The following is a 27,877-nucleotide window of genomic DNA, read 5'->3' as shown; positions in this document are numbered from 1 at the left end:
CTGAACTGATGAACTCATTGAAATCTCTGTGGTTTCATTTGCTAAAAGTTCAGTTTTTACCATATAATTGAGTTCAAAGACAAGGACACCAGTAACAATTATAAAGGAGATGAAGATAAACTTCATTTGGAAAGAAACTGCATCAAATTAAACTAAATAGAATTTATATTTCTGTTTCGGCTCACGCCTGTCACACACAATGCCCAAAGAGCAGAAATAATCAAGTCCAAATATCATTATCCACAGGGGCAAAAAAAATGAATTTGTTTTATTTAATTGGTGGAGTGTACAGAAAGGAATAAAGTTAGTTGGATCTTTTTTTTAAATATAATGTTGTTTAAATGATTTTTCACTTTTCAGTTCTCTCAAAAATTCTGATTTATAAGTCACAGATACAATAATACTTTTTCTAACATGGCTGCCTTTCAGAATTTGATCTCATAAAGTTGAAGAAATTGAAACCAGATACAATGAGGTTACTTCACACAATGTTTTTCCAAGGTTATGAAAGGCATTAACTACTTTACAAATCTTCACCATAGCCCAACCCCACCACAAGGTAAAAATCAAATGGACATTATTTACTCATTATTTGAGATATGTCTTTGTTAGAATCATTAAACCCAAATATTATTCTTGCCAGGTCATTAATTTGGAAATTTTCTTGTGAATGTTAATAATATACTTAGTTTCCTGAGAGACTTTGTAACTATATTAGTTATTTTACTCTTTTTGCCTTGAGCATTTAGGATCTTGGGCTTTAATATCTCTGAAAATATATGAAGCTTGTCTAAAGAGATGGTCACAGTGATTTAAATTATATGTTAAATAGAAAGTAGATTATGGTTACTTCCTCATCTGTCCAGAACTTCTTGAACTTCAAATTGTCTCATTCTTTCTGATTTTCTTAAAGACAAATCTTTGTTCTTCAGACACTTGAGACAAGTGTGCTTCTTCAAAGCAATTTTAAAGTTCAAATATAGCACATTTCTAACCGTCTGCTTCTACAAAACTTCAATGGATATTTCAAACATTAGCAAGTTTTCTGACTCCTATAGCTGGAAGCAATGCATGCATGTCCTTTCCACAAGAAATAGGGAAGGCTTCTACTCATTCAGCAATATATAAGTAATGCATGGTTTAGACAGGCATGGAATTGACAAACTGTACTGTTTCTGGCATAAAATTTATAACTATTTTTTTTCATATCTTCAAGGTTATCATTGCATTTTATAATTTGCTAAAACTCAATTTCACTTTCAAGGATCAGAAAACACTTATGTAACTACCCTTCGGGTAGAACTAGCTCTCCCATGCTGTGTGACTGAACAATATAAACCCAATATTTCGAATTTTTTACAGCACTCTGTCTAGAAAGGCATAGATTCTGAACTAATTTTACCATTCATTATGCAAGTCTTAAATTAATAAAATGGTGTTTTTCTATGAATGATCTCTAATTATAGTCTTTTACTAATCTGATTCAATTCAAATTGGTTTCTCCTATACTAAGTACAAAATAGCTGTATGTTACTCTCCATGACAAAGCAAGATCCAATCTCTCTTCCAAATAAACCAGAATCAAAGTGGTAAGATTAGGTTGACAAGAGCTTACTCAGTGGCCTGAGGTTACAGGCTGAGAAACTTAGGTCCATGGTCAAGACAGACTTAAAAGCCAAGCAAGAAGTCTGAGGGATCAATGTGTAAAGGCTCAGCTAGGGACACCAAACAAGAACAAGGACATACCCAGGGGGTTGTTGGAAGTGGATACTACATCAATTGTCAGGTACTGGGTAGCATCTATGGGCCCTTTTTTATACAGGACCCAGGACATGAATAGAAAATTTAAAGGCCTCACCAAAACATGTTGATGTTCTTTTTTAAAAATAAAGCTCAAAAGTTGAAGATAAATCTTGGCCTAGATTTTCTGGAAGTGACTCTAATCCTAAAGTCTTTTGAGTTAACTTTTATATTTGGGAAGCTTCTCTGTTGTTACAGATTGAATTATGTCCCCCAAAATCTATACGTTTAAATCCTAATCCTCAATATAACTATGTTTGGGGAGAAGGCCTTTAAAAAGGTAATTAAGAGCCTGACCAGGTGGTGGTTCAGTGGATAGAGCATCAGACTGGGACGCAGAGGACGCAGGTTCAAAACCCCAAGGTTGCTGGCTTGAACGCAGGTTCATCTGCTTTGAGCACAGCTCAGCAGCTTGAACCCAAGGTCGCTGGCTTGAGCAAGGGGTCACTCGGTCTGCTGTAGCCCCCAGTCAAGGCACACATGAGAAAGCAATCAATGAACAACTATAGTGCCGCAAGGAAGAACTGATGCTTCTCATCTCTCTCCCTTTCTGTCTGTCTCTAATTGTCCCTCTCTCTGTCTCTCTCTCTGTTTCTGTCACACAAAAAAAGATAATTGAGATTAAGTAAGGTCACAAAGGTGAAGCCCTAATTCAATATAACTGGTGTCCTTGTAAGAAGAGGAAGAGACCCCAGAAATATGTGCACACAGAAAAAAGGCCACATGAGGATACAGTCAGAAGGCAATCATCTGCAATTCAAAAAGAGAGGCCTCAGAAGAAACTAACTCTACCAACACCTTGATCTTGGACTTCCATCCTTCAGAAGTGGGAGAAAATAAGTTCCTGTTGTTTAGGCCTTCCAGTCTGATGCTTCAGAGATACTGCTCATTAGGTTCCAGACCACTTCAATACAGCAAGTATCACATTAAAGTGAGTTGTAATCATTTTGCTGGCAGAGGGTCTTGCTTTCAATTTGTAAAATACAGAACATCTGTTAAGTTCAATAAAGCAAAGTGCAATACAAAGAGGTAAGCCTCTGTTTTGTCAATGTAGCCTTAACAAACTAAGACATCTGGCTTACCACATAGAGATTATATTGATTTCATATATCCTAACAGAAATACACTTAAAAAGATGTGAATTTTTGTGTGTGTGTATGTGTGTGTGTGTGTGTGTATTTTTCTAAAGTTGGAAACGGGGAGGCAGTCAGATAGACTCCCGCATGCGCCCGACCAGGATCCACCTGGCATGCCCACAAGAAGGCGATGCTCTGCCCATCTGGGGTGTTGCTCTGTTGCAACCTGGGCCATTCTAGCACCTGAGGCAGAGGCCACAGAGCCATCCTCAGCGCCCAGGCCAACTTTGCTCCAATGGAGCCTTGGCTGTGGGAGGGGAAGAGAGAGACAGAGAAGAAGGAGAGGGGGAGGGGTGGAGAAGCAGATGGGCGCTTCTCCTGTGTGCCCTGGCCGGGAATCAAACCCAGGACTCCTGTACGCCAGGCCGATGCTCTACCACTGAGCCAACCGGCCAGGGCTAAGATGTGAATATTTTTATTTATCATTGTGGATTCTAATTGAAAAAATATTAGTCTGTTTGCAAGAGACTAGAATTCCTATAAGTTATTTTTTAAAGAGTAAAGAACTATATAAGCAAAGAGTATTGTGATTATTTTTACTGTTTCAACATTCTCTGTAACTACTTAAACTATTGCAAGATTTAGTCACTATAGTTGTTAATATCACTTTTAATAGTATGCAAACTAAAAAGTAGGTTATTTTCACTACTGGAAGTTACTCTAAATCCTCAAGCTTCCATTCTTGAACCCAGTAAGTGATAGCTATTCCCTTTGTACTTTTTTTTTATAGATTTACTACCACTTTTACTTTTTCTTCAATTCTTTCATTTGTTAATTCATTCTACTGATATTTATTGAGTACCTATTAATGCTCTGGACACTGTATTAGACACTTAGGACAGATATTTTTCCAACCCACATGGAATATATAGCCTAGTGGGGGATACAAAACTGGAGAATTAACATAACAAATATATAAGTATAACTGATTACATGTACTATGAAGTAAATGCATAAGGTGCAGGGTAAGAAAATAATGAGAGCTGGGGGGTGTTAGGCAAAATGGTTTCTAGTGCTTGACATGACCCATGCCATCTAAAAAAGCAAGTTGTTCTCAAAGGTGGGCCTGTATCACCAGAAAAGAATGTTTGTGCATAAATAAGTAAGTTCATTATGTTGTTTACTGCTTTAGGAATATATAGCTCTTAACAAGCTGTGTCACTAGTTAAAAGCCACCTGTGTTCCTATAAAATACACACACACACACACACACACACACACACACACACACACACATATATATACACATACATATATACTTATATATTGTCCCCTTTTTGGAGCAGAGATCCACCATCTTACTGTCTAAAACACTGCTTCTGTCTAAAAATTCCCTTAAGCCTGACCTGTGGTGGCGCAGTGGATAAAGCGTCGACCTGGAATGCTGAGGTCGCCGGTTCAAAACCCTGGGATTACCTGGTCAAGGCACATATGGGAGTTGATGCTTCCTGCTCCTCCCCTCCTCTCTCACTCTCTCTCTCTCTCTCCTCCTTCTCTCCTCTCTAAAATGAATAAATAAAGTCTTAAAAAATTTTAAAAAAAATAAATAAATAAATAAAAAAAATAAATAAAAATTCCCTTAATAAATATTTTGTTTAATTCTGAGGTTGTCAGTGTCTTTATTCAGTCTCTCTGGGCCTCATCCTTAAAATTTCCCCCTCAGGAAATTTTCCCAAATTGGGGAGTGGATATACCTACTTGGTGTTTGGGGAAGCCTTTTGGTCTAGTTTAAGGTAATGCTAGAAGCTGCTGTAATAAATACTGCAAAATGTCAGTGGTGCCCTAACACAAGTAGGCAGACTTCCACATAATGATTTGGAGACCCAGGCTCCTCCCCTTTCATCCCCTCTGTCTCACTGTCTCTGTCATCTCCTAGAACCTTAGAGTCCTTTATTCTTCCTTCTTTTTTTTCAGCTCTTGGACAGAAACAGAGGAAACAGAAAAACCAAGGCCACATTTTATACCTTTTAACACAGAAATGGACACATCACTTCTGCACATATTCTATTGGTGAAAAGTGTTCACATGACCTCATCCAGATGCAGGAGTAACTGGGAAATGTAGTCCCTGACTGGTCAGCCCCTTTCCAGACACAACAAACTATGGGAAAGGAACACAAGTGTTGTTAGGGATTTAGCCATCTCTGTCATCACCTCTGAAGAAAAGACATTGCAGAAGAAATCTGATGGATAACAGGAGTCAGACCTGTGAAGAGCTGTGGAAGGGTGGGTCCAGCCAGTTTCAAAAGAGAGTCTTCTGTGTTCAAAAGTTGGAAATAAGGAGCTAAAATGGGTAAAAAAAATAAAAAAGAATTTACTGATGTTGAGGTAGAAAGGAAACAGCTCTATAGGCTATATTATAGGACACACTGAAGAGTTTGGATGTTTTCATCTTTAAAATATCAAAATAGGCCCTGGCTAGTGGGCTCAGTGAGAGATTGTTGGCCTGGTGTGTGGATGTCCTGTATTCTATTCCCAGTCAGGGCCCACAGGAGAAGTGACCATGTGCTTCTCCACCGCCCCCTTCTCTCTCTCTCCCTCTTTCTCTTCCTCTCTCTCTCTTCCCCTCCCACAAGCATGGCTTGATTGATTTGAGTATATTGGCCCTGGGCTCTGAGGATGGCTCCATGGAGGCTCCACGTCTGGCACTAAAAATAACTTGATTGCAAGCATGACCCCAGGTGAGCAGAGCCTCAGCCCCAGATGGGGGTTGCTGGGTGAATCCCAGTGGGGCACATGTGGGAGTCTGTCTCTCCATCTCCCCTCCTCTCACTTGGAAAATAAGAAAATAAATAAATAAAATATCAAAATGTTTTTAGCAGCATAATAGTCTGATTCAAGTTATTTTTTAAATATGTATTTAAAAGTCATGGGAAGATTGGCAATGGCGAAAAGATGAGACTGAGAGACCAAAAACGAGACTCTGTCATTGTCTAAGCCAAGGGTCCCCAAACTACGGCCCGCGGGCCGCATGCAGCCCCCTGAGGCCATTTATCCAGCCCCCCGCCGCACACCCGGAAGGGGCACCTCTTTCATTGGTGGTCAGTGAGAGGAGCATAGTTCCCATTGAAATACTGGTCAGTTTGTTGATTTAAATTTACTTGTTCTCTATTTTAAATATTGTATTCGTTCCCATTTTGTTTTTTTACTTTAAAATAAGATATGTGTAGTGTGCATAGGGATTTGTTCATAGTTTTTTTATAGTCCGGCCCTCCAACAGTCTGAGGGACAGTGAACTGGCCCCTTGTGTAAAAAGTTTAGGGACCCCTGGTCTAAGCCAAAGGCCATTGTGGACTGAATGAGTGTAGAGACAGTGGAAACAGAAAGAACAGAAACTGGCATGCCCAAGAAGCAGCGGGGCATTTGCTTGACAATGCACTCATCTTGCTAATGGGAGTCATGTGGCATGAGGAGCTGCTGGACATTGCACCTTGATTTTGGCAATAGTCAGACATGCCTAGAAGAAAGGGAGGCCCCAAAGTGAGACAAGAAGAGATGCATAAAGGGGGGAGAAATAGCAGCATCGCGGTGTTCACATTTAGGAAGAAATTCTAAATGATAGTGAGTGTAGAACGTAAATACTGACAAAGCTCAATGAAGAAATATGTTTGGCTCCATGAGCACAGCCAAGGAATACTAATAATCTATGTTTCCAGAGCAGCCATGTCTATTTGGTATTTATCCGGCTTAGGCAGTAGAATGTCTTTCCTTTATCTGGACATTCAGAATACTGCTGTGGATGAGAATTTGAAATGTTAAGCGATATGCGACCTTTATTTGATCTAAGACTTAGTTTTTGAAAAGTAAAACTCTTAGGGTTCCTTTTATACATTGAAAGATCTCACCACATGAGACATACGTGAAAAAAGAAGGTGAACATAAAGCATCTGAGAAACGATGAACACAATTCCAAACGTAAGGGATCAGTGAAGATGCTTGCCTCACAGGACGCAGTGTGTTGGTCTGCCAATTTACCTGGAAGATTTTCTACCAACTTAGCTGCCTCTGATGAAATTCTTGAGAAAAGAAACCAGCCTTCTCTAGCCTATTTCAGAAACCCATGGGTAAAGGGTTTGCTAGTGCTTCGACATATTTCTGGTGTGTTTTAAATAAGCCAGGATTCTACATGCTGAGTACACAGTGTTTTTCAAGAACACAGAAGATTTGTTTCTGCCTTAAAAGGCGAGGGCACAGGTAATTCGTCGGAAGACCTGCTTACTTGAGAAAAGGTTCATGGAAACAGCACGAATGGGAATAAGATTGGAGGGCTTTAACCAAGGCAGGCAGCCCATTATCTGACATAGGAGCTATTTCATTCACAGCAGTAGGTATAATAACAGAAAAAGGAGACCAATGTGAAATTACAGTAATAAGGAAAGAAAAATAATCATAATTTCTAAAAAAACAGCTCACTGAAAAGTGAGGCTTGATAAACCCTTTTGTGGGAATTCTGGGTGATTCTACTGAGACTTCCTCACTTAAATAATATTGTGATGTGACTACTTTAAAAATGCTCTGGCAATTTTTATTAATGCTTTTGAAGAGATTCAAAGCCACCTATGTGTGGACACCAGCAGATTCTAATTAAAAAGAATGTTTAATCGTTTCTGTTTGTTTGTTTTAACCTAGTTCTTGCTACAGGGACCTCAGTCATTTTGCAAGCTTTGCTGAACTGTTTTGGGAACAGATTGACTTGCCAGGTACCATTAAAAACTATGAAGAGTTGTAAACCACAGACAGTCCTCTCTGTAGGTTCCGATCTCCGAGCCTAAAGAAAAGATATTTTAAAAAATAAAAATAAAAGATAACCCCTTTGCCTTCATTTGCAAAGGCAGCTGCAGATTAGGAAATTTCACCCAGGAAGTAACCTGTGGGATGACTCTGGCAGGGTGATGAACCTTTCAGAGCCACACCTTCTGTGAGGTCGGCTGGCAATGGGGTAAGGTCACGTGAGGAACCAGGCCCAGGGAACTTGGGCTGGAACTGCCCACACTCATGCTCACCAAAAAGAACAGCCCGGAGCCCTGTGAAAAAGAACGACCGTCAGTCAGCCAATGAAATTTCACCATGTAGTATCAACTCGCCATCACCCTACCGACCCTATAAATTACCCCCCCCCCCCCCCCAGTGGAAGAATCCACACAACTACTCTGGCCCATCTCACAGTCCAGAGAGCTTAGCCTGAGATGAGCTCTGAATAAAGCATTTGTTATTCCACACTCGGTAAATACAGCCTTCTTTCTTCCTGCAGGGGTGGGGGGGGGGAGGATACCTTATACCAGGGGTCCCCAAACTTTTTACACAGGGGGCCAGTTCACTGTCCCTCAGACCATTGGAGGGCCAGACTATAAAAAAAACTATGAACAAATCCCTATGCACACTGCACATATCTTATTTTAAAGTAAAAAAACAAAACGAGAACAAATACAATATTTAAAATAAAGAACAAGTAAATTTAAATCAACAAACTGACCAGTATTTCAATAGGAACTATGCTCCTCTCACTGACCACCAATGAAAGAGGTGCCCCTTCCAGAAGTGCGGCGGGGGCCGGATAAATGGCCTCAGGGGGCCGCATGCGGCCCGCGGGCCGTAGTTTGGGGGCCCCTGCCTTATACCTTCCATTTCTACAAAGTGAAGGAGTTGAAATCAATTACCTCTAATCTGATCCCTTTCTGTTCTAAGGTGGAGCCTCTCAGATTTAATAAGGGGCTGGAAGCTTCATGGTAAGTAGGCCAAGACAACAAACAGTAAGTGCCATTTAGGAAAGTCAGGACACTGACAGATTTGGAGGCTTTATCTGTGTCCCCCTGGATGGGAGGGCCACCTGCTGAGGCCCCACGTTGCAACACTGAGCTCCCACCACCTGCAGACCTAACCTTTTCCACACTCGGAGCTGCAGTCAACATTAATGGAACCTGTGTGCACACATCCACGCTGGAGCGGCGGCTGTGCTTCAGAAGTTCCCAGCACGGAGCCAAAGGGAAAATCATGGCTTTAATTTAAAACATGCCTTTGAGCAGACTAAATGTAAGTTTAGAAGGAATAAAATGTCCCAATTTTATCACCGTCTTGAAAATACTTACATTTTTCACTTTATGGACAAAAATAGAATTAGAAACCATAGTTGTAATCAATTAACTTTCTCAAAAGAATGGTCTCAAAGAACGAAAGAATTTCATGTGGTCTCCCAGTGTTTCTGTTTTCACTGTAGGGCTTGTCTCATCTCAAGATAATAATCTCGGATGCAGTGCCATGGAAGAGGATGCAGCACTGTTTTCTATCATTGTTTTGCTTATTTTCACTAAGTAGCATTTACAGAATTAGTAGCGCCCTGGCACAGAGCTTTGCAAATCTCAGTCCAGAAATCATTTCAATTGCCTTTTCAGTTTTTGATAAAAATTAATTTGATGATCAGCCAGACACCATCAGCATGTGAGATGCTCAGTACATAGAATATAATATGAGATGCCAGAGCAGAACATTAATAACTTTTCAAAGTTTCCTGGGGCAGGATGCAACTTTTAAACAGATAGTTGGAAAGAGATCATATATGTCATGTAGAATAAGGCTATGCTAAAAGATGTTCCCAGTATATCTGAATATTTAAACGAGGCTATTCTCTATCTGTCACCTTTTAAATGCCCTGAATTTCTTCCTTTGCAGCAACAATAACAGCTAACATTTATTAAGTGCTCTCCTGTTTTTGGATGCTGTTTGAAATATTTCAGTTACTCATTCAACAAGTAGTTACTGAGCACAGGTACTTGCCTGGTGCAGTGCGGGTCTGAGGCCAGAGTGGGAAACCCCCCACCACACCCCCAAGGACTGCACACCCTAGAAGGAAAGGGAGAAGTAGAATAAAACACGCATCCATACGTGATTACAAACTGTGAACAGCATTATTAAAAAAATAAGTTAATATGCTCTGGGAGAGTACAACTGGAAGAGAGAAAAGAGAAACACCCCCTGAGGAAATATTATTTGAGCTGATGCCATGTGGCAGCCCGGGGCAGGAAGAACACTGTCCGCAAACAGAAAGTGAGCACAAAGGCTTTCAGGTGTCAATACTATCCTTATCCCCATTTAACACAGAAGCAAAGTGATGGTTAGAAAGATTAACTTTGCCTAAGGTGATGCAGCTAGTAAGTGACAAGCTAAGAGTCAAATACATGTGTAATACCAGAGCTCCCATAATGAAGGAGCCTATGGAAAATTCATTCTTATTTATTATACCAGTGAGCTCATCATATTCCATGTTTCAGATCAAATGCCTGTTCTCTGAAGGTATCAGAGAAAAACTGCCCACATCGTGTACAGCATCTTACAATGCCCGAGCAAATCATTATTGTCATTATTATTATTTGGCTCCCTCAGAAACTCCAGGTGTTGGAGCACTGCCAATGACGGGAGATATGAGGTTCACTGAAGCAGAAGAATCTGATCATAAATCCTGATGCCGTTTTGAGAACCATAAAAAGCAAACAACCCATAGCACTATAGAGAAAGAAGATGAACAAATATCACCTTCCCCCTGAATATCAGAATAAAGTGCATTAGACAAATAAAAAGCTGACCATCAAATATAGAGGACATCAAAAAGCACTAATGGAAAACACTGAACAAAATATATCCCATTCTCCCGACTGGATAAAAATCGGGTTACACAGTAGTTACTGATGGAGCTGTCAGCGAAATCTGACCGACCGGGCTCCACTCCTGATCAGTGTCCATTTCTATTTGTTCTTAACTGGCCACTAAAAGTGAATAAGGCTTTAACACAGGGGTCTCTCCAAAGTCAGACAGATAGCCAAGATTAGAGCTAAGAATGCAATTTAGGAATACTGATAAGATTAAATTTATGCCAGGTGTTAGAGGGTAATTTTCAAAAAAGGTCAAATCCTAGCTCTTATAAAGATATAAAATAAACACATGTTAACGGTTTTACTTAACTCATCATTCATTGAGGAAGCTAGTAAGATGGGAATCTGGTTCAAAGAAGACAAGAGACACATCTATTGATTGGGAAAATTAAAATGAATGTGCAAAGGGAGGCAAAACTGGCATCTTCCACATTGGAGGAAGGGAGTCCATTGAACTTTTACTAGACAAGACAAAATTTCCATGTCTACATACAGAAGTTATTTTGAATTCCTCTCAGTTGTCTACTACTTATAGATTATTAAAAGAGTGCAAAGACAGCTGTAAGGCCAGTGGCTGTGGCCATTCAGGTTCACATTGGATTCGAGCAGACTGTGAAGAAACTGTGGAGCCAAAAATTAATGGGCCATTTTTTGCAATGGTGGATGAGCAAGCAGGCAGGAAAAACCACTTCCCTCCCTCTCTCAGGACTCACAAGCAAAACAGGCCAGGAGAAAAAAACCCTTCTCCAGCAAACAATAACAAACAATGGCCCTTCCCAAGCAGGAAGGCAATCCGCAATTTGCAATCTGCTGCCCTGAGGGCAAGCACCCACAGCCTTTCACAGACTATGAACACATGGCATGCTGGTGCTCAGGCACCAATTAGGCAAAGTGCAAGCAAGCAAACCTAACACACTTGTACCACACTGGTTTGCCCAACACAGGGGTAAGGTTCCTTTCTGTCTTTACCATCTCTTAGCAGATTGCCTGTGATGAGCATCTCATTCTGGCTTAATATTTATCCAATAATAAAACTATTTCCTCTCTCTACTACCTTTGTGGAGGGGTTTTCTGAATTGAGAGAATATTTTAGTTTTTAATTTGATTTCCCCTACAATAATCAACTTATACAAATGTACCATTGTGGGGCAAATGAGTTGTAAAATCTGTATTTTCTGGTTTTGTTCATTCTTTTTGTTAAAGATAGCACTGCCGTCACCCAGGTGATAATATTAATGCCCTTCTTGCTTGGGATGGGCTTGGTTATCTTAATGTGTGGTGGAGGAAGGGTTGTCCCGGGGAAATGTTTTAAAAGGAGGAGTTAGGAGGCCATTTTGGAGAGTGGCCATGTTCTTGTAGAGAGGAGGAGCCCATGCTGTAGCAGGGCAGAGAGAGGCACGTGGAGGAGGTAGTAAAAATGGCAGAATGGTGAAGGAAAAGCCAGTTTGCGCAGGAGAAGGAGATGAGGAACAGAGGTAAGTAAGACTGGTGAGGTAGAAGCTTTTGTTTCTAGAAAAACTCGGGTGAGTCAGTGGCTTTGGGAGCCCTGAATGGAAAGGGAAGTGTTTCCCACTGTATGTATATATTTTCTCACCTGCCGGGTGCAAGCTAGAATTAAAGGAAAATAGACCACCAGTTTTTGGCTCAGTTGTTTCTTTATGATGGATCCGAATCAAACCTGAACCTGAATTGGCTAGGTGGCTTTGATGGCAGCCGCAAATACTGGCTTTACAACCATGAATCCCAGTCATTCAACTAAATAAAAACCCTGTGAACCAAAGTGCTTGCTTCTGCTGGTCATTGCCTCCTTGTCTCCAGGCACGATGTGAACCCCATTCAATCAACAAAAGAACATTGAACAAACCAACCATGCCAGGCACACCGTAGGCTGTCAGAAATGTGTACCAGTGGCTGTATGCAATAAGGAGGCCTGAGGATGTAAAGTAGCCAGGAAAAAGGGAAACACAGGGACAAAGATGGAGTCCCATGATTGTTCCGTTAAGGAGAAAACTACACTCCCAAAATGGTTTTCACTTGTACTGAAGCCTCTGGCACCCAACCTAGATTTAATACCTGATCTAATAGTAAGTTTCAACCTGTCTCAGAAATATAATTTTAATCAACGAATCTGGAATTTTCTGGTCAAGGTCCGATAAAGTAATCTGTCACATGGGACCTCTCCATACACGCACCCCACAGTAAGAAGGGGCAATCTGCATGATAAAAACCCAGGCATACTCCTCCCCCAGGTCTCCCCTGAAATGTCCTGGTGTAAAATAAGCCTCTCTTTTCTTTTATTAATAGCTCCCTTGCCTTCCGCTTCTTCCTATAAAAAGATGCCATTGTGTACAAGCCCTTCCAGGTGCTAGATGGGGTGCTGCCTGATTCAGGAATTGCTTAATAAAGCCAATTAGATTTTCAAATTTACTTGGTTGAATTTTGTTTTTAACAGTTGTTACTTTGATCACCGAGCATGGTAAATTGACTCCCTAAGTATGCAACCTGTAGATAGACAAAGCTGAGTTCACGGCTTACCACACCAAGGGAGAGAACCTCCTCGCACTACTTCGGCAGCATCTGGAATGGAGAAGGTAAGGTCAGAGTGTACTGAGAAGCAGAAGTTTAAGACAGGTCTTTCAAGGGGACTTAAGGGGTGACTTTGGGAATTGTTATGGTTGTGCAAGGATTACAATACAGTAGTCCAGGATTGGTGGAAACAGTAAGGTGAGGATTTTGAGAAGAGGGATTTAACAAAATCTTACAGTTTACCGCCTACTGATATTTTCCATTAAAGAGTTGATGAGTCTTTGGGGTAATTTCCCATAAGGAACACTCAAACTATTTGCCTGATATGAATTATGCTAATGAAGACAGAAGAATAGCACACTGTCATATTAATGCAAGCAGTAAGGTACAGCTTTAATTCTCCAGGTCCAGATTAAATGTGGGGGTAGATGGTTTTAACTATCAACAGTTTAGGCCCAAAACTCCTGTGCATAAAATACTCTATTTTTCTCTTACTCATCTTATTTTCTACTTTGGACCTTGTTAAGTTTTTAATATCCATATTTATTAATATTATCCTAAATATACACATGAGGATTCTGGAGCAGAACAGATTATCCACGAACACAGAAAAATATAGAAAGATTTATTTTCCCAGAGGCCTGTTTACTAGAAAATTAATCTCAGCCTGTTAAGGTCTATCATGTCATTTTCCCAGGGCCGCATCTAGGTTTAAGGGGTTTTCAAAGTGCAAGTCAAAGGTGGGGAAGTTATTTGTGGTTCTCTATGCTATCTGTCCTCCAAGGAGCCTTCCTATCTGGCCTTTGGTCATTTGTCCATCATTTACTGATGAGGCATCCCTTCTCCCTCTCACCTAACATAGTCACCCTACAGCAGGGATCCCCAAACTACAGCCCGCGGGCCACATGTGGCCCCCTGAGGCCATTTATCCGTCCCCCGCCGCACTTCCTGAAGGGGCACCTCTTTCATTGGTGGTCAGTGAGAGGAGCACATTGACCATCTCATTAGCCAAAAGCAAGCCCATAGTTCCCATTGAAATATTGGTCAGTTTGTTGATTTAAATTTACTTGTTCTTTATTTTAAATATTGTATTTGTTCCTGTTTCATTTTTTTACTTTAAAATAAGATATGTGCAGTGTACATAGGGATTTGTTCATAGTTTTTTTTATAGTTCGGCCCTCCAATGGTCTGAGGGACAGTGAAATGGCCCCCTGTGTAAAAAGTTTGGGGACCCCTGCCCTACAGCAACACTCTCTTTCTCTCTTTCTCTCTCTCCCTCTCTCTCTCTCTCTCCCCCCCCCCCCCATGCTGGAATAAGGCAGCTTTGCGTAGGGTGTGGTCATCTCTCTGAAGCTGTCCAACTGTCCCTCTTGATCCAGACTCAACTCCTCACAGGTCTCTTTAGGGAGCGTGGTACAGGCCCCTCTACATAGGAGAATACTTTTCATCTTTCCTTCTGCCTTTACTCCCCCAACCCATGGAATCTTAAGACATGGGGGAAACCACTGCTTCCTCAAACTCCGCCCATCCCACCCATGCCTCTGTACTCTACTACACCAGGGTTTTTTAGCCATGGCGCTACTGACATTCTGAACAGATCATTCTTAGTTGGTGGCGGTTTGTCCTGTGGATTATAAGATATTTAGTAGCATCTGTCAACATAAAAACGTCCAAACCTGTAAGACTTTTAATGAGTTTATTTGAGCCAAACTGTCCACAATTGCCAGGAAGCGAAGTTTCATGAGAAAATGTTAACATTAAATGTTTTTAACACGTACTTTATAATCAGAATCAAAGAGGGAGAAGTAAGGGGTTACATGAAAACTATTGGTGATAGACTAGGGCAGCGGGAGAAGACAAAGCAAGGAAATCTTTGGGATTGGATAAAAAGTAAAAATGTATATTCTCAAACTTCTTTTACATAGGCAAGAATAAGGTGGTTAACAGTTAACAATTAACATGATAGTGTTAACAATGAAGGGGTTTGCCGGTTTCTGCGCCATTGGGATGGCTGTCTTGAGGGGGTTGGAAAACTTTACTTTTATATTTCAAATGCATGTTATCAGGTATATTATTATAGTTTTTTTTAAAAAGACAGCAGACCATCTTATTAATGTAAATATTGACCTTTGTTAGAAAAAATTACTGCCCTATGACCTATGACATGACTACCCACCAAGAGCTGCTTTTAGTTACAAAATTTTAATTTCAGACCATCCTGTGTGGTTACTTTAGGTCTCTGAATCTGCAAGGCCACCATGCAAGCTTTCCCTGAATTTGTCAGGTTCAACACGTGGCCCCTTTTTCTTCCACAAAACTTACACCTACTGTATGGCAAGTAGTTGTCGCCGTCGTCATGGCCATGCACATGCAGGTTCACATTGGATTCGGGCAGATGGTAAAGAAACAGTGGAGCCAAAAAATGGTGGGCCATTCCTTTATTCACGTCTCGCACTGGCCAACAAGCAAACACACAGGGAAACATTCTTCCTTCTTCATTCAGAGTTCACAATGTTACTGACTCATTATCTGATTCCACAACCAGGAGAATATTCTCTGGTTCCTCCTAGAATCAAAGGCCCCACCAGTCACAGTGGAGCTCACAAAAGCCCCTCACTTTCCTCTCTGCAAAAACTGGTTTCTCTCTTTCCCTGCCATCTTGGCTTCTCCTTTCAGCACTCTGCCTTCTCTCTGCTCCTTCTCCTCCTTCTTTTTAAAACTTTTCTGGCACAAAAACCTGTCCTCCAACAAACATTAGCATAACAATGGCCCTTCCCAAGCAAGAAGGTAATTTGCAGTTTCAAAGATCACATATCTGGTGCTGCCCAGTGCCATTTTTTAGCACCAAAATTGAGAAAACTCCAATAACACAAATTTTACAAACTCATTTGCCCAACACCTACCCACAAGATAGGCCCTAGTTGGAACAACCAAAAATGCAAAATGTTCCCTACAGGGAGAATCACCCATGTTAAGAACCACTGCCCTAAAAACTTGAATTCTGATGAAACAAAAATTAAGAGACTTGGCCCAAAGTATTTCCTTTCTGCTTGCCTCATTTACCCTGAGGTTCTGAACTAAGGATAGCTGCCTAGTGTGGATAGGAGCGAGGCAAAGGGAAAGGAAATCTGGTGAGGAGACAACAAACATTAGTATTTGATAGTATTTAGTGTTTCAGTACTCTTTCCTCAGATCACTCCATCTCAGCACTACTCAGGTCATCTGGGGACTCATTAAAAATGCCGAGTCTCAGGCCCCAGTTGTACCTACTGAGTTAGATTCTTGGGGGTTGGAACTCGGCAATCTATAATTTAACAAGATTTCTTATTCATGATTCTTACACAATGTAGAAAGGAATGAAGATCATCCAAATGGGAGCAAGCAAAGGCTATTTATTCCCAATTTGCTACAGCAAGGGAGTCAGCTACCATCAGTTACATTTGGCAGCAACTCAAAGGCAAACATGGGAGTAGGAAAGCTTTATTGTGGAAAAAAAGGAAGGCTTCAGGTATGCCCTGATTGGTGATTATTAATGTGAGGAAGCTGGAGGAGACTCACTAGAAGTGGGTGTCCTAAGTGATTGGTTGAAAAACATAATTTACCATATTTGCCCATGTATAAGATGATGACATATATAATATACACCTTAATTTGGGAGCCTGAAATTTGATTTTAAAATGTATTACATAAAGTTACTAAACTCAAATTTTATTTATCATAAAATTCATACAACTCCTCATCACTGTCAAAACACCCATCCATTAGCTTGTCCTCATCTGTGTCTGATGGTGAATCACTGTCTTCAACAATGAGTGCAAAAACAAGGCAAAAAAGCAGGAAATACAAGTTAAAAAACTGCAACCACTGTATAAAATGCGCCCAGTTTTTAGACCCCAAATTTTTCAGAAAAAGGTGCATCTTATACATGGAGAAATATGGTACCTTCTTGATTGGTCCCAAGTTTGGAATGGGGAACAAATGGTGAAGCTAGGAGATATTGACCAAGTTCTAACTGTTCCAGGCTGACTGCTTTGGAACCTGTGTTTTGACTTCTCAAGCTGGTTGCTATAGAGATTGTGGGTCAGGTTCTTCTGTCATACAGGGGATCCTTGGGTTACGACAGTCTCGACATATGATGTTTTGAGTTTATGATGCTCACTCCCATAAGAACTTTAAAAAATTGAGACATGAGTGTTTCAGCTGACACCGTAAGCATCATATTTATGAACTACGTGGGCAAACTATACTGCTCAAAAAAATTAGAGGATATTTCAAAATGAGTACGAAGCTATAAAATATCCCCTAATTTTTGTGAGCAGTATAGTTTGGTTGCATGTGGTGGGAGAATACGCAGTATTCTTTTTCTGTTGCTTAGGTGTGTTTTTATGTTGTAGATTATGATTTTACAACTGTGTTAGGATAGGTATAATTGACATAGGCTAGGGTGTGTTTCGACTTACACTAAAATTTGGGTTACGTCACTATCATAAGAATGGAACTGTGTTGTAAATCCAGGGACCCCTTGTATATAGTCTGGCCATAGTCTGTTTGTATATTCCATCGCTCAGTGACTAAAGCTTGAGAGTCATTATTCTTTTGGAAATACCTGGCTGAGCCAGGTGCTGCAGATTCAAAGAAGATGCCCTTAGGGGACTGACAGATGAGTGGAGAGGAGAATGTCACTGAAGCCACCTGCCTTGCAAACTTCGCTGAGGCAGAGGCCCTGAGAACAGGAGGGAGGGAGTCATGCCTTCTGACAGGGAGATCAGGGAAGCCTTCCAGATGGTGCAGCATGTGTGTTGACCTTGAAGGATCAGTGGCATTTGAAAAAAAAAAGGAGAACTAAGAGAAACCTGCTATTTCTGAAAAAAATAAAAGAGCTTTAATCAAGGCAGAGAGTCTGTAGGGCTCAAAAATAAAATCTGGTTTCCTTAAATTGGAGAGGAGGGATTGGTCATATAATTCTCTTAGCAGCCCACCTATTGTTCTGTGTTGTGCCTGTCCCTTTGTCCCAGAAAAGACATTAAGGACAGAGCTCACTACAAATTGACATGTGTTCAGAAGCAATCAGCCCTGCCTTCTGGCAGGGAACATATCTGACCTGGCCAGCCCTGAAAGACTACAGACACTCAAACAGCAGCACGTGTGTAGCAGGGAGAAGCCTGGAAAAGCACCCAATCCTAGAAGGGGAAAGAAGGTAGGAGTGTCATATGCATAACTTGTGCAGAAGGTGAAGAAGGGACAAAGAGGAAAGGTCAAAAGAAAGAATGGATCCAACTCAGGGACAAAAAAGAAGATGCAAAAGAAGGCTAAATGAGGAAGGAAGGGCCTGAGGAAGAGGAACCTGAGGAGGAAGAACCTTCCCTGAGAGCCCGTCATAGCCTGGGAAGGAGAAGGAAGCAATGTTTCCATGGGAAAAGGGAGGGGGCAGTGGACTATTTCATGCCACTGGGATTACAGAAAATAGAAACGTGGTGAGTGATCGAGTCTCCCATGCTATGTCCCCTTATGTGTAGAAAGTCCTAATGCTCAGAGGCTGTTAATCACAATCCCCATCTGTAGCACAGAAATGAGGAGCCCATTGGTTGGAGCTGTCCATTGAGTCCCAGAGCAGGGGAGGAGGGAGAGGACCAGCAGGGGCAGTAGCACAGGGATCTGCTGGGGCTTCTTTCCCAGGGAATAAGGAGAAGACAGCAGCCTGTCTACCCATATCCCATTCAGAACCAATAGTTCTCTGCCTTCTACCATCTTCCTGAGCATTCACCTTTTATCTTTACAACATGAGGAAAGCCAGGGGGCAGGGTGGGGGGGGGGGGGGCACAACTATTCCTTTAAGCTCTCTTGTCCTCCAAGGGATGTGTTAAAAGACAGATCCTCTTAGATTTTAATCAAAATACAAATATGGATAGTCCCTCAAATCCACAAAAACAGTTTCCCTAATTCCCTTCTCAATGGAAAACATTGTTTTGCAATAAACTTTCCCAGTGAATATCCTGAAGCAGAGACATGGCACTTTGGTCAGCAGGCACAGTTATCACTGAGAGGACCAGCCTTCAGCTAGAGGTCAATCAAGTTCATCTTCCTATGAGGGAAAACCAAGGAAGGAAGTTAATATTTGATAGCAGATGTACCAGTATGTGCCAAGCCCTGGGGTAAGCACCTTTATATACAGTCATACTTAATTTCCATAACAATCCTGGGCAGTCAGCACTATGGCCCATGACTGACAGATGAAACAAGTTAAATTAGGTGATTAACAAACTAAGCCACCCCATCAGAGAGTGGTGGAATGAAGCATGAACTCTGCTATGCTGAATCTCAGCTTCTACTCCCTTCGCCTTTATGACAACTTATCTCTGCCAGCCTTTGTGTTCAACTTTCACAGTGTCTCCTTCAACTCCTATAGAACCTTGAAAAGAATTGGTTGTCAATCATTAATACCGAGTGTATTTTTCCAAATGTATTCTAGAAAACACTGGTATTATGAACTATGGGTTTCATAGCAAATACATTTCAAAAGCAATGGCTAAACAAATTTATTTTTGTTAAACTGCAGGACTTCTAGAAGCCTTGGTTATGTGCATTATAAAATAAAAAGGTATATATAGCATTAAGATGAAGTGGGGTGTTGGGAAGGGTCTGCAAAAAAAAGGATACCGTGGAACAGTATAATGCAGTTGTTAAGTTAAGCTCAGAGTCTCAGGGGCCTGACTGATTAGGTTCAAATCCCAGATCTGTCACTAGGGTCTTGGGCAAGTTACTTAGCCTCCCTATGCCTTGTGAAAGGAAGATAATAATAGAACTTACCACTTTCATAGATATGTGATGAAGATGAAATGAAATGGTACATAAAAAGGACCTTTAAATAGAGCCTGTGTAACTGCCATGAAAATGTGCATCTCAGACCTCCTGCTGCAGGGAGCACAATTGTGTGACTGACAGCCTCAGCCACCAGCCCTGTGGGCCCATCGCTACGTTTGCGCTGAGACCACAGTTTTCTCCCAGGCAGTGCATAGTGTGGGTACCAGTGCAAGCCCTTTCCCAGGGACCTGGGACTCTTCTAACAGGTGCTTCAGCTCCAGAGCTCCCATTCTCACTGAAACGTTCTTAGCACTGTTCTATAATCTGAGATTCTTCCTACTCAATTCTTCTTCTCTCTCCTTTTTCTGCCTCTGCCTGATTCTTTCTCTTTAAATCTCCCTGATAAATCTCTTTTGTGTCTATTTCCATTCTGTCATCTGTTTGCTTGAAGACTTGAATTGACATAGCCTGGCATCACCCTTGAAGTTAGTTGCTTATGGAATCACTCACTCAGGAAGCATCTCATGATGCATTCCATTCAACACACTTTGGGAAATGAGTGAATATATCTCTATGTTAAGACTGGCTGTAGTAAAGGCATTTTAGGCATTTCTTACTGGGGAGGGGAGATGGGGGAGGTAAGAGCAGAAGAATATCCAAAATCAAATTGCATATTTACCACTACCCAACTTAGCACACATGACTGCCTCTATCTGGAATAGTGAATAGACACTGCTGGCATTTGGAGACCTGAAATGTCCTGTGAAACTCTAAGTTTTCTTCCTGCCTTAGGATGTTATGAATTTGAATTCACTCATGATAACCCAATTTGCTCTGGTGAAACTAGGAATAAAGTGGTGAAGCAGTGGGAGGTGGGGGGAGAGGTAAGGTTTGTATAACAGCAGCTCTTAGTCATTCAGCAGCTCATTCACTCAAATAACAAACAGGTATTGAGCTCTATGTACTTCCTGGTTCCATTTCTAAGTGATGCAAGAGTCAGATGCGGAAACAACTCCAACAAATATCAAAAGCTGTAAGAGAGTAGTAAGGGCTACAAGAATGCACAGGAGAAAGGACTTGACTTTGTCTAACACTGAGAAATGTTAGACAAATTTTTAGGATGATAAAATGGTAAAGGACATCCAGACAGAAAGAACACAGTGTGAAAAAGATTGGAAATATGAAAAAAAGAGCACAAATTGCTCAGAAAGTTGACACATCCTAATGTCTAGAATTAGAGTGCATAATGGGAGGAGGCCTTAAAAACAGGCAGAGGTCAGATTGCAATAGGCTTCCTACAGCATGCTAAGGGTTGTGCACTCACTTAGGGGTCCCAATGACATGGTCAATTAATTAACATGAGTTCCGGAGATAATGTCAATGAGGATGTGCATATACTACCATTTAGGAAATTCATGGGAAAAACAATATAAAAAACAGTTGGCAGTATCTTATCAAATTTGTCCATATGCATACTCCATAACACAACAGGAATGCATGTACCTGTCTATCAAAATAAAAGATTTCTCACCTAAAAAAAATTGTGTACCTCTCATGTAGAAGAGATAAAGAGCCACGCAGTCCTGCTTGGAATTGGGCCTCAAACACTTGATAGAAGAGCAGTAGAAATCTCCCTCAGTGGGTTGGGCCCAAGCCAGTTGTTATAAGGCCCTCTGAGTTCATATGTGTGTAATAAAGCCGGAATGGAGGACATGAGAATTTGCATGCGAATACTTTGCATTAGTGCCTTGTCCTCAGAAGAAATTAAGTCCATTCTGCTGAATATCATCTATATAGAATGATTCAAAGCACTTAGAAGTAATAGAAAGGCCCATGTTTTATCCATAACAATAAAATTAATGCTAAGAAAATATGACTTCTGAGAGTGTGGGGATTTCAGAGAGGCCTCTGAATTTTCCTCTGTTACAAGTACCAGGCTAAACTATAATTAACCAAAAGGAGAGAAGTGTTCTAAATTTGCAAAAAAAGTTTCAAGTTTCTGTATCATGTGACTGTCCTTTATACCCCCATTTTACTCTGTGCTCAATTTTTTTTTTTCATTTTTTTTTTTTTTTTCTGAAGCTGGAAACAGGGAGAGACAGTCAGACAGACTCCCGCATGCGCCCGACCGGGATCCACCCGGCACGCCCACCATGGGGCAACGCTCTGCCCACCAGGGGGCGATGCTCTGCCCATCCTGGGCGTCGCCATGTTGCGACCAGAGCCACTCTAGCGCCGGAGGCAGAGGCCACAGAGCCATCCCCAGCGCCCGGGCCATCTTTGCTCCAATGGAGCCTTGGCTGCGGGAGGGGAAGAGAGAGACAGAGAGGAAAGTGCGGCGGAGGGGTGGAGAAGCAAATGGGCGCTTCTCCTATGTGCTCAATTTTTTTTAAATTCCCATTTTAAAAATTCATGAATATTTTTAAGCAGAGCCTCAATGTCCCATCATCACTGATTTCTGAGACTCTTTCTGCACCGGAACTAATCATTAGTGATTCATTTTGTACTCTAGTGGCTGTCAAAGACAGTTCTGAAAGTGTTACATTAAGTTTTTTGTTGAATTTATTAGGGTGACATTGGTTAATCAAGTTATATAGGTTTCAGGTGTACAATTTTATAATATATATTGTATTATGTGTTCACCACTGCAAGTCAGAGTTTTGACATTAATTGATGAACACTTAAACTCATTATAACTCAACTGGGATTCACAATAGCAGAAGTTAGAAAGACGAATTTCAGGAGATGAATCCATTGAAAAGAAATGTGACTTCTGAGTCATTACTGTTGAATGCTCAGAGTTCCATGACATCCACACAAAATGCCATAAGGGCTCCCGGCTGCAGTCAAGCATAGAGCTCTAGTGGAAAAAAAGGCTTATTCTGCATGTGTCAAGCAAAGCTGGACCATATCAGCAGTCCACCTTCACGGTCCTCAGTCCTAGGCATGCATGAAAAATGGGTTTGCATTATTCTGTTAACTAGTTAAAGATGAGTTTCTCAACAGGGTGGGGAGAAAACTATTTAGGTGGAAGTAATGAAGAGTTCTTATTTCTATTACCACCAAAGGATTTGTAGAAATGGAAAATGTCAGTCTGCAGCAAGCAGACAGGGATCAGGACCATGGGATTCCATCAGCTTTGACAAGCAAGTATTAAATGAAATTATGGAGCTAAGAAGGAAATAGAGCAGTTTTCCTTGGAGACAATGGGTTCTTGCCTACCTATGCTTTTTAAATAGCTCATTGGACGTGAGGTTAGTTTCTTGACTGTAAGGTTTTCTAAAAACAGGAAAAGATAATGAAATGATGATGAGATATGTTAGTATCAAAAAGTATTCAAAATCCATAAATGCCATTTCAGTGTATGTTCAAATGTCTCTGGGCCACATCCTTGGAATCAAAAAATCTAATGAACACGATGAATTTCCTTCTGTATGCTTTAACTTTTCAAAACTCCACAAAGGAGTTTATTTTGTTTTGTTTTCTTTTGTACTCCGACTTAACAGGCTGTGAATATGATTATGAAGACTAACTCAGTGACAGCAAGAACATAATTATCCGCCTGACCAGGCGGTGGCACAGTGAATAGAGCATTGGACTGGGAAACAGAGGACACAGGTTTGAGACCCCGAGGTCACCAGCTTGAGCACGGGCTCATCTGGTTTGAGCAAAGCTCACCAGCTTGGACCCAAGGTCACTGGCTCCAGCAAGGGGTCACTCGGTCTGCTGTAGGTCCACAGTCAAGGCACATATGAGAAAGCAATCAATGAACAACTAAGGTGTTGCAACGAAAAACTAATGATTGATGTTTCTCATCTCTCTCCGTGCTTGTCTGTTTGTCCCTGTCTATTCCTCCGTCTGACTCTCTCTCTGTCTCTGAAAAAGATAAAAAAGAACATAATTAGCTAAGATTTTAGCAAGTATTGAATTTATTAAATTCAATATTTAATAGCTATACCTCCTCTGGCTCACTTTATACTTTTACTTCTCACAACCTCTGTATGACAAAAGGGATACAATGATGTCTACTTTACAAATGAGTAAGCTCAGGCTTGAAAAATTCTATTGAATTTTTAAAGTCATAAAACTGGTTAATTTTGTACTCAGGATTCAATGGCAGGCATCTTTATCCGACAGTACAGTACTCATCGGGGATGTGCAGTGAGCCCTTCCAGCTAAAGGTAGAAAAGAACAATTCTTGCTACCACTAGTGTTCCTTCCATACCAACTGACTGAGGCCATGTATTTGAGATGCAATAACAGGTTTTATAGATTGATATTTTTATAGATTCCAGTGGTGTTATTAGTGATCATATTAATGTAAATCATAGAATTGTCAAATAGCCTGCTTGTGAATATTGCATTCAATTTTGCCCCTCAAAAGCATTTATAAATTTGGAACCCAACTAAGTAAATTATCATAGTGATTATATTTCCTTGAATCGAGCATGTAGCTCACATTACTGTAAGTCTCTTACCTGTTTTTGTGTTCTTTTAAACACTTTCTTCAGGTAGTGAAAATAATATGAGCTAACAAAAGGATCATATTATCAAATCAGATACAAAAATACTGGAGATATTACCCAGTTTTGACTCTTAATAACTTCAAGAATTCAAATGATCACAAGGCACAGATAGAGTGTCCAAAGTTCAAAACTGCCAATACCATTGCTGAGGTTCATTCTGCTACTTAAAACATGCTCTGGGGAAAAAAAAAAACAAAAAACATGCTCTGGCCCAGATTAAATATACCAGGTCTTCATGTGATGGGTACAGGTAGCGTTTATATAAAAGGGAGCTAATTTAATCATTAAACATCTCTACGTACTTTGATAAGCACATAATTTATGTGATCTCTTCCCATGACTTACACTCTAGAAACCCATAGATTCCAAGTTTATTTACTATAACAAATACTAGACAGACCAGGTACCTCTTACTATAAATGTGTCATAGATGAGTATCTCTCACTATTAAATGTCACTAATCTGTTTGCCAGCAGGTCTGTCAAGAGCACATTTTCAAAGGGACTTGACCAGGTCATCTTTCAATTTCCCCAGACTTCTCTCCATAAAGTAAGAGAATAAAATGCAGGGCTGTTGCTAACCCTTTTCTTCCCAAATACTAATCATCTTTGAAAACATAGAAAAATGCAAGATGACAATAGAAATCACCTATAATTACTAAGCATCCCCAATTCAGAAATATTTCTATTAAAAGTTCTTTGTTGTACTTCATTTTGTTATACAGATTATATTTTATGCAAATTTATTACTGAGAATCATATACTCTTTATATGATGCATTTAAAACAGTTTATTACTCTTGACTATACATTGAGACTATATTCCCATATTTATAAATAGTCTTTCAAAATAATATTTTTAGTAGTGACAGACATATTTAATAAATAACCATTATTGTGTGTTTAGATTATTTTATGCTAGTGGAGTTTTCCTCCCATAAAATTTTCACTTTATTCTAAACTTCCAGTGAGTTATTCAAATAGTGGAACTGAGCTGCTTCCCAAATGGTAGATGTTATTACATTTTTTTTTACTTTATTGCTCGCATAGGCACCTACACCAGCCTGGATCTCTGAATGGCTAGCACTAGTGGGACCCTCCTTTACCTCTACACTGACCATATTACATGACAAAAAGAAACTGCTGTGCCAAGTTTTTGATAGTTAGGGGCTGTTTGTTACTTCAGCATAACCTAGTCTCTTCTTACTGTTACATTTACAAATGTTTGTCCAGTTTTTTTAAAGTTAAATTTAGTTAGTAGTGTTTTTGCTGTATATAAAAAGTTGTGTTTTTTTGACAGAGACAGAGAGAGAATCAGAGAGAAGGACAGATAGGGACAGACAGACAGGAAGGGGAAGGAGATGAGAAGCATCAATTCTTCATTGTGGCACCTTAGTTGTTCACTGATTGCTTTGTCATATGTGCCTTGATGGGGTGGGGAGGTGGCTACAGCAGAGCGAGTGACCCCTTGCTAAAGCCAGCAACCTTGGGCTACAGCCAGCTACCTTGGGCTTCAAGCCAGAGATCTTTGGCCTAATGATAGTGACTATGGGGTCACATTATGATCCCATGCTCAAGCCAGCAACCCTGCATTCAAGCTGGTGAGCCTGTGCTCAAGCTGGATGAGCCTGCATTCAAGCTGCTGACCTGAAGGTTTTGACCCTGGGTCCTCCGCATCCCAGTTCTACATTCTATGCACTGTACCACCGCCTGGTCAGGCTAAAATATTTTTATGATGACGAATATCTTGAGCTCAGGTTGGAAACTCCAAGTCTCTGAGCACCACCTGCTCAGACCCAACCACCATTTTTCAATGTTTAAAACAGAATAAGCTTCCCTATAAAAACAGCACCATAGTGATATTTTAACTTTAATATTCTTCTCCTTCTTCCTCACCCTCTCAACAGAATCCTCAAGGGCAGCCATGCCCTCAGGGCCTCAGAAAACTCTCCTTCCTCCAAGCTTTCACACACATACCAGTGGACAAAGGCACTCGTGGAATATACCGAGTCAAACCTGTGGTCCAGGCGAGCCTAGGCATAGCAATAGTTGTGATGTTGCTCAGGATACATGCAGCCCACTGCATTTTGGCCAGATCTGCACCAGGTACCACAGTGGGAGGCTGTGCTTTCATGCCGACTTTGAAGCCAGTGGGGCACCAGTCCACAAACTGGATGGTATGTTTGGTCTTGTTTGTGGCAATGGCAACACTGACATCTTTGGGAAACATGTCGCCACAGTACACAGGGAGCAAGCCATGTATTTACCATGGCAAGGGTCACATTTCACCATCTGGTTGTCTGGCTCAAAGCACACACTGGTGATCTCTGCTACAGAAAGTTGTGTATGGTAGGCTTTCTCAGCAGAAAGGACAAGGTTGTATGTAGCTAGAGGACCATGGATGCAGGGTTCAGGCACCAGGTTGGTCTGGAAATCAGCCAGATCAACATTGAAGGCTCCATCAAATCTGAGGGAAGCAGTGATGGAGGACACCATTTGACCTATTCATCTGAATTCAGGATAGTTTAAGCTGGGCACTCAATATCAAGGTTTCTATAACAAATATCATACATGACCTCATTGTCAACCATGAAGGCACATCTTTACCCTAGTCTACACATAGGAAAAGTAATCTCTCTATCCACCTGATTGATTTCATTCTCTCTTTGGTCTTGTTTTTAGTTTATTCCAGAAATATTATTATGACTTGTGTTTATCATTTTAGGGGGTCTTGCTTGTATAAATTTGTATTGTCCCAATCTTATTCCGGTTACATATTTCATGTCTAATTAGTTTCATATATTTCAATAGCAGATGATAATCCAGTACAAATTAACTGATTTAATTACAGCTATCGATGCAAGATAATGATATAGTGGTAATAAGAAGACTATATCTTTTTTCATATTTTAGAATTTACTGTAAGCTTCTCTGCAGCTCAGAGATGACCATGTTTTCATTGCACAGCTCTGAGATGAGAAAGAACGTCAGAAATCACATCAGAATACCATTATTATTTTTGACCAGCCAGCTGTGGGGGCTTTCAGATTGCAATCTAATCTATTTCATGAGATTTTTTTTACCTAACTCCTGGCTTTATTCCCAGATTAGACACTGAATACGGTTTTAGCTGCTGATTTCCTTGAACAGAACATCAGTGCAATAAAATAGAGGCAATGTTTTTCTTTGCATTCACTACTCAAGTCACAGATAACTGGTATAGTTGCAGTAGAGCTAGGAAAATATATCAATTAGTATCCCACTATTCATAGATCTTTTAAACATCATCCAAGTGAAGTGAATAATAAAGGGAAGGACAACTACCTTATAAGAAGAAGCAAAAATGTTTGGAAATTATTTTATATTTGTTTTTAACTTTAAAATACAAAGATAGACAAGATAATATATTTAAAATCTTTAAATCAGAAGCCTCATGAATAAGGTGGAC

General features: G+C 40.6%; 1 pseudogene; it reads right to left on the bottom strand.

Annotated features, from left to right (window-relative positions):
- Positions 1-7,777: 7,777 nt before the first annotated feature.
- LOC136398431 (tubulin alpha-8 chain-like) lies at positions 7,778-27,381 on the bottom strand (annotated as a pseudogene).
- Positions 27,382-27,877: the final 496 nt, after the last annotated feature.

The sequence above is a fragment of the Saccopteryx leptura genome, chromosome 3, assembly GCF_036850995.1.
Source record: "Saccopteryx leptura isolate mSacLep1 chromosome 3, mSacLep1_pri_phased_curated, whole genome shotgun sequence".
Lineage (NCBI taxonomy): Eukaryota > Metazoa > Chordata > Mammalia > Chiroptera > Emballonuridae > Saccopteryx > Saccopteryx leptura.
The sequence above is the reverse complement of the archived record's forward strand: the minus strand, read 5'-3'. Positions and strand labels throughout refer to the sequence as shown.